This window comes from Oncorhynchus keta, chromosome 13, assembly GCF_023373465.1.
Source record: "Oncorhynchus keta strain PuntledgeMale-10-30-2019 chromosome 13, Oket_V2, whole genome shotgun sequence".
Lineage (NCBI taxonomy): Eukaryota > Metazoa > Chordata > Actinopteri > Salmoniformes > Salmonidae > Oncorhynchus > Oncorhynchus keta.
Genome location: NC_068433.1, coordinates 16,695,170 through 16,708,972, shown reverse-complemented (window position 1 = coordinate 16,708,972; position 13,803 = coordinate 16,695,170).

Here is a 13,803-nt window from a genome sequence, read left to right as displayed (position 1 = left end):
CTCTAACCACTAGGCTACCTACCGCCCCAGTGGTGTGATGTTCGGATGTACTGATCCTCTGCAAGTGTTGTTACACGTGGTCTACCATTGCAAAGATGATCAGCTGTCTATCCTGTCTCCCTGTAGCGCTGTCTTAGGCATCTCACAGTATGGACATTGCAATTTATTGCCCTGGCCACATCTGCAGTCCTCATGCCTCCTTGCAGTATGCCTAAGGCACATTCACGCAGATGAGCAGGGACCCTGGGCATCTTTCTTTTGGTGTTTATCAGAGTCAGTAGAAAGGCCTCTTTAGTGTCCTAAGTTTTCATAACTGTGACCTAATTGCCTACCGTCTGTAAGCTGTTAGTGTCTTACTGACCGTTCCACAGTTGTATGTTCATTAATTGTTTATGGTTCATTGAACAAGCATGGGAAACCGTGTTTAAACCCTTTACAATGAAGATCTGTGAAGTTATTTAGATTTTTACGAATTATCTTTGAAAGACAGGGTCCTGAAAAAGGGACATTTTTTATTTTGCTGGGTTTAGTAGGCTATAGTATCTCTCCCAAGTGTGGAATTGTGATAGTCATTTATCCTGCCTCATCAACAAAAATGATTTAGAATGTTAACGTAGACACTTTCATCGGCCTCTGTTGTTGATGGTGCTCGCTCTCAGCTGGCATAGTTTCTCCTGTGGAGTTACAATCCATTAGATAGGGCAACCAATCCATTAGATAGGGCAACCAATCCATTAGATACAGCAACCAATCCATTAGATACGCAAACCACACCAAGGCAAAATGCACAACATAACACATGCCATGTACTCGTGGATGAGTACTGTTCAATGCACACAGTTCCTTATTTGAGCCCTTTGAGGCACGCCTTCGTTGAAAAGAGATGTCTTGAATTCTATTGTTGTTGACGTCTGTGAGCAGGAAGTTTCACACTGTGCACGATGGTCATATTATTGAGTCTACATTTAAGGTTGATGGCACTCGTCCTGGTGAGCAGAAACAGCCGACTAACGTCCCCACATTATTACCTTTGGACCCTCTGCCAGTCACTGAACCTCTCCAGAGGCTCGTCCATACTGAGTGACCCTCTCTTCACCTTCTCCTGTAGCTCCCTCAGCAGCTCTACTGAGTGACCCTCTCTTCACCTTCTCCTGTAGCTCCCTCAGCAGCTCTACTCAGTGACCCTCTCTTCACCTTCTCCTGTAGCTCCCTCAGCAGCTCTACTGAGTGACCCTCTCTTCACCTTCTCCTGTAGCTCCCTCAGCAGCTCTACTGAGTGACCCTCTCTTCTCCTGTAGCTCCCTCAGCAGCTCCCTCAGCAGCTCTACTGAGTGACCCTCTCTGCACCTTCTCCTGTAGCTCACTCAGCAGCTCTACTGAGTGACCCTCTCTTCACCTTCTCCTGTAGCTCACTCAGCAGCTCCAGCCCAAGCGGCTGGTTGGGCACAAACGTGTCATACATGGAGATGTTATTCTATAGCGCGTGGGTGAGACAACAGAGTGAAAAGGAGACTAAAATCAATCCCTTTCCACCGGGTGTTCAGTAGCAAATCATTTTCCGGTTTGGCAGAACTTGTCAATAGACTATGGAGTGATAAATAATTTTAATGGCAGTAATACTGCTCTATATACTGGGCATCACTGCCCTACTGTATTCAACCATAAATGCAGACCTACAGGAATATACTTTATGGCTGTTGTCTGGCCTTACCTAGTGGCTTGAGAATATAGTGTTTCAGTATTGCCCTGTGACATTTTCTTCTGGAACACTGAAAACACAGAACACATACTGCCAGACACAATCCAGACATGACACTACAAATGCTGATGCTGAGTTTTCCCCCCTCTACCCTAAATAAGTCTATTTCACGCCATTCACAAGATGGCGCCATTCCACAGGAATAGCACAGAGGTAGGCTAATGTACACAAATAGGCAGGATAAGTGCATGCATGGAAAAATACTGATTTTATTATGGTGAATATTAGTGAATGTCATAGTAAAATGTATAAGTATGTAGTATGTTAATTTAATTTGAGATAAGATGGCATTCATGCGAGGGCCGCTATGCATACAGATCCATGAAGCTGAATTGAATCAGATTTGAAGGAGACACTCGCTGAGGGAGGCACTAAGCTGTTGACAGGGGTGATGGTAATGGAGCCTCTTTATGGTTCTGGCCCAGTCATCCGCTCAGATTTCAAAGCTTCATTTGCCTCCTGTAGATACACCCCACCCACTTGTACACACAAGCATACCCATATGTACTGTACCCACTAACACACTCATAGGTTGAATCCAAAATGTTACCTATATAGTGCACTTCTTTAGAGAATAATCGGTTGCCATTTCAGGCAGACATATTCCCTCATACACAAATGATCCTTCCTCCACATACGGACTACGATTGTCTTACTAGTCAGAACAGCAGATAAACTAAACTTATGTCCATTATTTCCAGCGGTGCAGTGCACTCGAGCATTAGGCAAAGTCCATAATCCTCCACTCCAACCCGCTCCAGTGTCTTTAAGTCAGGCCCATCGCTGACACATTCACTAGAGGCAATGTGATCCGTATGCGGATGAAATTCCCCACTGTATTAATGTGTGGATAACTCTGGATCCCCCTACACGCCCTCTCCCATGCTGTGTTGTCTCATGTCAGAGGATATGAAGGATGGAAAACACATGTAATGACTGATGCTGTCTGACTTGGCCCGAGACTGGCCCAGATCGGTTGCAGATGGCAGGCCAGGAGTTGCGCATCTGTTATTGAGGCATTTGTAATGCAGTGTCTTCTGCTTTAGCTGGGCTTCGGGTTCTATGGGCCGGGCTGAAAGCTCACGGAGAGGTGTCGGCTCACACAATAATGTCACATTCATTCCCAAGAGAGAGACTTTTTGGCCTTTTATACTGCAGAATGGTGGTAAGTGCTGGTTATGGAACTCCATGTTCTTAAGTCTTCAAATAGGACAGATAACTCTATAGTTGAATGGAGGACCAGCCACTGTCTGACTCACTTACAGAAAAACACACAGACTGATGACCAAGCATTACATTTTCTCCTGTCCAACCCCAACCAAGGTATCATATTTCCCACAAAGCACTGAGGGAGTTTAAGATCCAGTCCACGGTTCAAATGGAGGCTAAGAATTGGAAAGAAAGGCATAGTTTTTTGGCAGAGAAAGAAAGAGAGAAAACAAGAACACAAATGATTTATAAACCCTTAACAATATGAGTCTCTTTCAGTAGCTTCCTCCTCTTGTATTATTTACACAGCTGAAATTGAACATTTAAATATCACATGCCAGAGAATCTGAATGTGTTTTTGTAACGGTCTATTCTGTCTTTGTCATAGCGGCCCTCGAATGCTAGTTTCACATCACATCTGCTACACATTCCCGTTTGTTGAGGAAATCTCCAGACTTTTCTCAAAATGTATTGCATACCACCAGATACATACCAACAGTCTAGGAGCCAACTTACCTTATTTAAAAAAACTATGTTGCATTACAATAGAGCCTGATTTTCTATCACTCATGCTCAATGCTCACAAGTCACAGGCAGCATCAGCATACTTGCTGCCCAGGGGCATATTCAGTAGGGCACAATGTAGCAAAATGTTTTTAAATGGAAAAAGACAACTAACGTTCTCAATGACCATAGGACAGGTTCATGTAGAACCTTTTCCATCTCACTTTGTTTTCTCCTGTTTCGTGCCGATTGATCACAACACAGCTTGCACCTACCTTGAGCGAGGAAGGGTGTGCTGTCTTTTTTGACAGACTGGTGGTCTCGGGCGCTGGTGCTCGGTGAGCAATAACTACAGCAATGCTGGAGGTCAAGATGGTGTCGTCCTGTTCAACATTTACGCCCAGCAGCGAGTACACGTCCTCTGCCTCATCCTCCCCCAGCTCATCCCCCTCCGGTCTCAGAGTGCCTTGAGCACTAGTATTCCCTACAAGGTATCAAATCAAATTGTACTCGTCACATGCTTCGTAAACAACAGGTGTAGACTAACAGTGAAATGATTATTTACTGGCCCTTCCCAACAACGCAGAGAGAAAGAAAATGGAGAACTAATAGAAAAGGAAAAGACACAATAAAATACACAATGATTAATGACAACTTATATACACAGTGTACCAGAACCGAGTCGATGTGCAGGGGTTAATTGAAGTAGATAATAAACAGTAGCCACAGCGTATGTGATGAGTCAAAAAGGGTTCATGCAGATAATTCAGTAGTTAACCAAATAGCTACCCGGACTAACTATATAGCAGTCTTATGGTAGCAGAGAGAACAGTCTATGACTTGGGTGACTGGAGTCTGACCATTTTTAAGGCCTTCCTCTGACACCGCCTGGTATACAGTACCAGTCAAAAGTTTGGACACACCTACTCATTCAAGGGTTTTTCTTTCTTTTTTATATTTTCTACATTGTAGAAATACAATAAAAATACCCTCCGGTACTGGAGATCACTATGATCTATTGCAGGGGTATTAAACTCTTACTCTACGAGGTTCAGAGAACAGACCCAGAAGGCTATCTGTATTCCATAGATTAGGGCCTAACTTACTTATTTCATTTGACTGATTTCCTTATATGAATTGTAACTCAGTAAAATCTTTGAAATTGTTGCGTTTATGCACTGCTCAAACAAATAAAGGGAACACTAAAATAACACATTCTAGATCTGAACGAATGAAATATTCTTATTAAATACTTTTTTCTTTACATAGTTGAATGTGCTGACAACAAAATCACACAAAAATGATCAATGGAAATTTATCAACCCATGGAGGTCTGGATTTGGAGTCACTCAAAATTAAAAAGTGGAAAACCACACTACAGGCTGATCCAACTTTGATGTAATGTCCTTAAAACAAGTCAAAATGAGGCTCAGTAGTGTGTGTGGCCTCCACGTGCCTGTATGACCTCCCTACAATGCCTGGGCATGCTCCTGATGAGGTGGCGGATGGTCTCCTGAGGGATCTCCTCCCAGACCTGGACTAAAGCATCCGCCAACTCCTGGACAGTCTGTGATGCAACGTGGCGTTGGTGGATGGAGCGAGACATGATGTCCCAAATGTGCTCAATTGGATTCAGGTCTGGGGAACGAGCGGGCCAGTCCATAGCATCAATGCCTTCCTCTTGCAGGAACTGCTGACACACTCCAGCCACATTAGGTCTAGCATTGTCTTGCATTAGGAGGAACCCATGGCCAACCGCACCAGCATATGGTCTCACAAGGGGTCTGAGGATCTCATCTCGGTACCTAATGGCAGTCAGGCTACCTCTGGCGAGCACATGGAGGGCTGTGCGGCCCCCCAAAGAAATGCCACCCCACACCATGACTGACCCACCGCCAAACCGGTCATGCTGGAGGATGTTGCAGGCAGCAGAACGTTCTCCACGGCGTCTCCAGACTCTGTCACGTCTGCCACATGTGCTCAGTGTGAACCTGCTTTCATCTGTGAAGAGCACAGGGCGCCAGTGGCGACTTTGCCAATCTTGGTGTTCTCTGGCAAATGCCAAACGTCCTGCTCGGTGTTGGGCTGTAAGCACAACCCCCACCTGTGGATGTCGGGCCCTCATACCACCCTCATGGAGTCTGTTTCTGACCGTTTGAGCAGACACAGGCACATTTGTGGCCTGCTGGAGGTCATTTTGCAGGGCTCTGGCAGTGCTCCTCCTTGCACAAAGGCGGAGGTAGCGGTCCTGCTGCTGGGTTGTTGCCCTCCTACGGCCTCCTCCACGTCTCCTGATGTACTGGCCTGTCTCCTGGTAGCGCCTCCATGCTCTGGACACTACTCTGACAGACACAGCAAACCTTCTTGTCACAGCTCGCATTGATGTCCCATCCTGGATGAGCTGCACTACCTGAGCCACTTGTGTGGGTTGTAGACTCCGTCTCATGCTACCACTAGAGTGAAAGCACCGCCAGCATTCAAAAGTGACCAAAACATCAGCCAGAAAGCATTGGAACTGAGAAGTGGTCTGTGGTCACCACCTGCAGAACCACTCCTTTATTGGGGGTGTCTTGCTAATTGCCTATAATTTCCACCTGTTGTCTATTCCATTTGCACAACAGAATGTGACATTTATTGTCAATCAGTGTTGCTTCCTAAGTGGACAGTTTGATTTCACAGAAGTGTGATTGACTTGGAGTTACATTGTGTTGTTTAAGTGTTCCCTTTATTTTTTTGAGCAGTGTAATTGCACCCACCTGGTGTCCCAGGTCTAAATCAGTCACTGATTAGAGGGGAACAATTAAAAAACGCAGTGGAACTTGCTTAGAGGTCCAGAGTTGAGTTTGAGGGATTTATTAAATTAACCATATGAAACACAAATAGTATGCACTGAGCAGATCAAACAATGCAATATATCGTTGACCATCGTTCCTCAACTCCTGCTGTGCACATCATTTTGTTGACACTGGTGTCATCGCTGTCCTTGTCCACAGTGAACATATTCTGTAATGAATAGACTGACTACCACATGGCCGGAATTACAACAGGTCTAAATGTCATGGAACTCCTTGTATAAAGACTCCTTGTTATGGGAAAACAAGAGGCAGTCTAGATTTCACTCACCTTCTTCGATAGAAGCTCCTTCATATTCTGCCCTGTTGACAGCAACATAGTACAATATGCATTTCCCGTCTGTTGCTTTATATGTCCTGATACATTATGAAATGCCATGCTTGTTTGATGAGAGTGAAAACAAATATCCAAGGAGATTCAATACAGTAAATTGAACTGGAAATAAGAGGCTGTTGTACAAGACCCTTTGCCAATTGCAATACTGATCATGATGGGGTGTAGTCATCACTAATAACATACTCAGTGCCGGGGGGGGGGGGTCAAGATAATCAAGTGATCACAGATAATCTACCCCTGCCCATTCAAACATATTATTTAGTGGGGATTCAAGGACTAGCGTTTGATAGGGGCTGACCGTTTTGACTGGGGTAACCAGCAGTGGTGGGAAAAGTACCCAATTGTCATACTTGAGTAAAAGTAAAGATAACTTAATAGAAAATGTCAAACTGAAATAGTAAAAGTGAAAGTCACCCAGTAAAATACTACATGAGTAAAAGTCTAAAAGTATTCGGTTTTAAATATACTTAAGCATCAAAAGTAAATGTAATTGCTAAATATATACTTAAGTAAAGTTAAGTATCAAAAGTTTCAAATTCCTTGTATTAAGCACATCTTTTTAATTTACGGATAGCCAGGGGCACACTCCAACACTCCAACACATCATTTCCAAATGAAACATTTGTGTTTCGTGAGTCCGCCAGATCAGAGACAATAGGGCCTTACTTGACATACAGACTCAATCCATGAGAGAGAATCTGGTACTTACAGGTATCCAAGAGAAAGAAGGACAAGTTCCTAAATCTGTAGTTAGAGAATTCCTCCTTACAGCGCTTCAGATTCCACGCGAAGCTATCAATAAAATCCAACCTGAATGTGTACACTGCTTCGGACTGAGAGGGCCGAGGTATGAACGCCCAACCGTTGCTGGGACCAAAATTGGCTTGAATGACCAGTTCCCGAAGGAACTTGCAGAACGGCGTAAAGTTCTGTGACCAATTTTCAAGGAAAATAGATTAAAAGGGAAACGAGTAGCTCTCTCGATAAACTATATATTGATAACCAGTTGTTCAGAGACACAAAGACTACTCCATGGCTATTTTAAAAATTATAAAGTTCTTATAGACGAGGAAAATAATGAAACACAATTCTATCCCGGTTATGGATTGTAGTATTACAATAAAAAAGTATAGCTTTTCTATTTATCTTCAAATAAAACTAATTAAACAGAATGCACAGTATGTGTGGATGGTGTGGTGTGTTTTTTATGTTTGGGAAAGTGTGGCGTTGACTGAGAAAGGAAATGGTTGCATCCCAGAACCAATGTATTGCTGCGAGTGGGGGTGTAAAAGAGCTTTCAATGTTATTCAGATGATGGATATATACTTTTTATAATGAATTATACATCTTGTTTATTTATTGTCTTATCATGGTGGAACAGTGTTTAAATAAATTAAATGTATACTTTATTTTAATTGTCCTATCATGGGGAACTACATTTTTTAAATGAATTATATATCTAATTTATTTATTTATGAGCCTATATTGATGGAACGGTCCACAATCCTATACCCTAGACACCCACCTGAATGACCCAGATACTAAGGAGAAGGCCCTAACTGTTTTATGGGCCTGCTGCATGCGGTCAGAGACCAAGAGCAGCACTGCCCCCTTAAGATTCTGAGCCTGCTTGGCAGGGTTGGACCTGCAAAGCCAAATCCCCCTGAAGGGAGAGCATACTATACAAGGAAATTCTCAAAGCTGCTAATGAGAACCTTGACGACCTTGTACCTAGCCGGTGGGGATTCCAGTGGGGTGCCCCCACCCAGGCAGTGGCAATGCTGGCAACACTAGCTGCAGTAACCCATGGGGAGGGAGTCACACTCAGACATTCAGAGAGGGGGTATATTATTGTGGCCCCGGTGGCACAAAATCAAAAGTCTGACTGCATGGAGATGCTTGGGAATATGGTCAGTACGGGGGACTGTGTTGTGGGTGTTTCAGGGAAAAGGTGTACATTTGACCTCCATCATCTAGGACGGGGCAATGGTTAATAAAATCTCTACATTTCTGCCCATTTTTTTCGGCACGGTCTTGCAGGCCTTCTCATACAGCTGCAACTGTATATGCATTCGTAAATCAAGACCTATCTTAAGTTGGGCTCTGGGATGGTGCAACTGTTGAGAATGTGAGCCTATGGTTGTGTGGGGGGAAAGGGTTGAGTGTGTATGTGCGTATCCCACACCTGTTGCGAAGAAGTAAAAGATGTTAGGGAAAATATAGGATGATTCACAATAATTGTTTCCTAATATAATAATTGCTTGCAATAATGTAAATTTGGTAATGGCGAGACTGGTGAGAGGTAAAATCCTTTGCATAAATTGCCTACATTACTACAAATAAGAATAGCTATTTATGGAAATTAAGAAATAGGATTTAAAAATATATATATATTTTTTGATTGCTATATATAATACAAATCGAGGTGAGGGTGATGGAAATGCATTTGGCGGTTGATCTACTTCTGTTCTGTAAATGGCACTGTGTGCTCTTTTCAAAGGATGGATTGCAGTCTTTTCAGGGCTATGGGATACGGGGCGTCGGGGTGGTCTGTCGGACATTGGGATAATAACCTAATGGCACTGTGTGCTCTTTTCAAAGGATGGATTGCAGTCTTTTCAGGGCTATGGGATACGGGGCGTCGGGGTGGTCTGTCGGAAATTGGGATAATAACCCAACTCGGGATGAGGAGAGCTTTTAGTGGGTGGAATAGGGGGGACCAATTGGATGTTTACTTAGTAGCAATGCAAATATCATGGTACAGCTATATAGACACTCAATCATCATGTTACTTTTTAATGGTACGTTTACAAACATATATTTTGATAAATAGAATTGAAACCTGTGTCTCATTATGGTAAGTGGTGAAATAAGTATAGCCAGTACATTTGTAATGAAAAGACAATCAGTATTTACCTGGCTAAAAGAGAAGTAATATAATATCTATTGTTTACAGGAAACCCATTAAACAGTTTTTAGATGAAGTTTTGTGTAAAAAGGACTGGGGGGGAAAAGTATATTTCTCCCATGGGCAAAGAAATTCAAAGGGGGTGATGGTTTTAATTAAGTCATTTTGATCCAAATGTGCAAATTGTCCAAACAGATCATCAAGGTAGATGGATTATTTTAAATATGTTATTGGACAATAAACAGATATGGCTTATTAACCTATACGGTCCAAATAATGATGATCCAAGCTTCTTTGGAAATATATATAGGAATTTATCAACTTTGCAAGCAACACTAGACTCTATTATTATGGTGGGAGATTTGAATATGGTGTTAAATAACTATGGACTGACTGGAAAGGAAATCACACTACAAACTACAAACTATCACCCTCAGGCACTTAGGGAAGTCATGAATGTCATGGATATATTGGAATTAGTGGATATATGGAGACTTAAATACCCTGACCTAGTGAGATATACATGGCGGAGATATACAAGCTGGTAGTCTTGACTACTTTCTTATGCCATTCTCTATGGTACCAAAAGTTAACAAAGTGTTGATAGGGGACAGAATGCGGTCAGATCATCACATAATTGGCATATATATTACTCTTACAGAATTTCCACATGGGCAAGGATATTGGACATTTTGTCAAAGCCTACTAGATGATAAATTGTTTAGAACTAGGACAGAAGAATTTACAACTTACTTTTTCAGACATAACAAAGCAGATCCCCTTATTGTATGGGACACTTTTAAATGTGCCTTTAGAGGCCATGCAATTCAGTATTCATCTATAAAACAAAAGCAATTCAGATCAAGAGTCCATATTAACAAAGGAAATTGAAGGACTAACAGTACAGTTAGATAGCAATATAAACTGTACCATAGAGGCACCGAATAAGTTAGAGGAAAAACTAAAAAGAATGGAGGAACTTATTCAAGAAAGATCCAGTGTAATATATTATAAAAATAAAGTGAACTGGATGGAATATGGGGAGAAAATGCACCAGGAAGTAAAGTACTTTAATAATATGTTTTTGTTTCAGTCTCCTCCATCTCCACTAACTGAAACTAATTGTATGGATTTTTGGACTAATAATAAGGTAAAATGAACATCTGAAAAGAAAGACTGAAGGCCAAATTACAGAGGAGGAACTTCTTGATGCAATTAAAGCATTTAAGGCTGGGAAAACTCCAGGGCTGGATGGCATACCAGTGGAAGTATACAACATTTTTGATATACCCAGAGGACCATTATTACCATGTTTTAACCACTCTTATATAAATGGTAGATTATTAGACACGCAACAAGAAGGTCTGATATCATTATTACTGAAACAGGACCCAAGTGGTATATATAAAGATTCAGTCCATTTAAAAAAATTGGAGACCTCTTACACTTCAGTGTTGTGATGCAAAAATTCTAGCAAAATTCTTGGCGCATAGAATTTAAAAAGTATTGTCAGATATTATTCATTCTAATCAGACAGGTCTTTTACATGGACGATACATTGGAGATAATATAAGACAAGCACTGGAAACAATAGAACACTATGAAATATCGGGGACACCAGGCCTGGTTGTCATAGCTGATTTTGAAAAGGCTTTTGATAAAGTACGACTGGAGTTTATATATAAAATGACTAGAATATTTCAATTTTGGGGAATCTCTAATAAAAATGGGTTAAAGTTATGCATAGTAACCCTAGGTGTAAAATAATAAATAATGGCTACATCTCAGAAAGTTGTAATCTATCTAGAGGACTAAAACAAGGTTGTCCACTATCGGCATATCTATTTATTATTGCCATCGAAATGTTAGCTGTTAAGATTAGAGCAAACAATAATATTAAGGGATTAGAAATCCGTGGCTTAAAAACTAAGGTGTCATTGTATGCTGATGATTCATGTTTTCTTTTAAAACCACAATTAGAATCTCTCCACAGCCTCATAGAGGATCTAAATACTTTTGCTATCCTCTCTGGATTAAAACCAAATTATGATACGTGTACTATATTACGTATTGGATCACTAAAAAATACACATTTTACATAACCGTTTAGTTGACCAATTAAATGGTCTGACGGAGATGTGGACAGGCTCTGTATACAAATCCCAAAAGAAAGAAATTATCTCACTCCAATAAAATTTTATGGAAAGTTAGCAAAAATAGATTAGATCTTGCTACCATGGAAAGGAAAATACCTGTCTTAGCTTAGCTTAGTCCTTAGCTTATTGATGAGCATTGAAGACATTGAAACTACGCAAACTACACTGAATAGCATTCATTGACTACAAACCACATAGGTTTTCCTTTTGTCCAGATGGAAAGGGCAGTGTGGAGTGCAATAGAGATTGCATCATCTGTGGATCTGTTAGGGCGGTATGCAAATTGGAGTGGGTCTAAAGTTTCTGGGATAATGGTGTTGATGTGAGCCATGACCAGCCTTTCAAAGCATTTCATGGCTACAGATGTGAGTGCTCCAGGTCGGTAGTCATTTAGGCAGGTTACCTTAGTGTTTTTGGCCACAGGGACTACGGTGGTCTGCTTAAAACATGTTGGTATAACAGACTCGGACAGGGAGAGGTTGAAAATGTCAGTGAAGACACTTGCCAGTTGGTCAGTGCATGCTCGGAGTACACGTCCTGGTAATCCGTCTGGCCCTGCGGCCTTGTGAATGTTGACCTGTTTAAAGGTCTTACTCGCATCGACTGCGGAGAGCGTGATCACTCAGTCTTCCGGAACAGCTGGTGCGCTCATGCATTTTTCAGTGTTATTTGACTCGAAGCGAGCATAGAAGTAGTTTAGCTCGTCTGTTAGGCTCTTGTCACGGGGCAGCTCTTGGCTGTGCTTCCCTTTGTAGTCTGTAATGGTTTGCAAGCCCTGCCACATCCGACGAACATCAGAGCCAGTGTAGTATGATTCGATCTTAGTCCTGTATTGAAGCTTTGTCTGTTTGATGGTTCGTCAGATGGCATACCGGGATTTCTTATAAGCTTCCGGGTTAGAGTCCCACTCCTTGAATGCAGCAGCTCTTGCCTTTAGCTCAGTGCAGATGTTGCCTGTAATCCATGGCTTCTGGTTGGGGTATATACGTACAGTCTCTGTGGGGATGACGTCATCAATGCACTTATTGATGAAGCCAATGACTGATCTGGAGTACTCCTCAATGCCATCCTAAATGCCATTGGAGGAATCCCGGAACATCTGTGATATCAAAACAGTCCTGTAGCTTAGCATCTGCTTCATCTGACCACTTTTTAATTGATCAAGTCACTGGTGCTTCCTGCTTTAATGTTTTGCTTGTAAGCAGTAATCAGGAAGATAGAATTATGGTCAGATTTGCCAAATGGAGGGCGAGGGAGAGCTTTGTATGCATCTCTGTGTGTGGCGTAAAGGTGGTCCAGATTTTTTTCCCCCTCTGGTTGCACATTTAACATGCTGATAGAAATTTGGTAACACCGATTTACGTTTCCCTGCATTAAAGTCCCCAGCCACTAGGAGAGCCGCCTCAGGGTGAGCGTTTTCCTGTTTGCTTATGGCAGAATACAGCTCATTCAGTGCCGTCTTAGTGCCAGCCTCAGTCTGTGATTGTATATAGACAGCTATGAAAAATATAGATGAAAACTCTCCAGGTAGATAGTGTGGTCTACAGCTTATCATATCACCTCAGGCGAGCACAACCTTGAGACATCCTTATTTATCATGCATCAGCTGTTATTTACAAAAATACATAGTCCACAACCCCTTGTCTTACCAGACCCCGCAGTTCAAACAATCAATGTCAATCCTGAGGAACATGACTGGTTAAAATTACTGGTTAAAATGTTGTGGCAATATTCTGAACCATACTAGTACCGATACAGAAATATGCATTTTTATGATTAAGCATTTTCCATGTGCTATTCCTAAGCAACACAGCCACTCCATTGAAATATTACACTTCTTGATATTGCATGTTATGTATTCTGTGTCATGAATATATTAGAGTAACAGGAACATTTTGGTTCATTAACTAATATCTTATTTAGATGTGTTTTTGGAAAAGGCACTAGTGCCACCTGTTTGCAATCATGCCATCATTGCTTGTTGACTAGTGGAACTTCACTCAATCGTGGAGTATTTTGTATAAGATTTATAAAAATGTCCTTCACTACTATACACATCATACACATATTTAATTCAC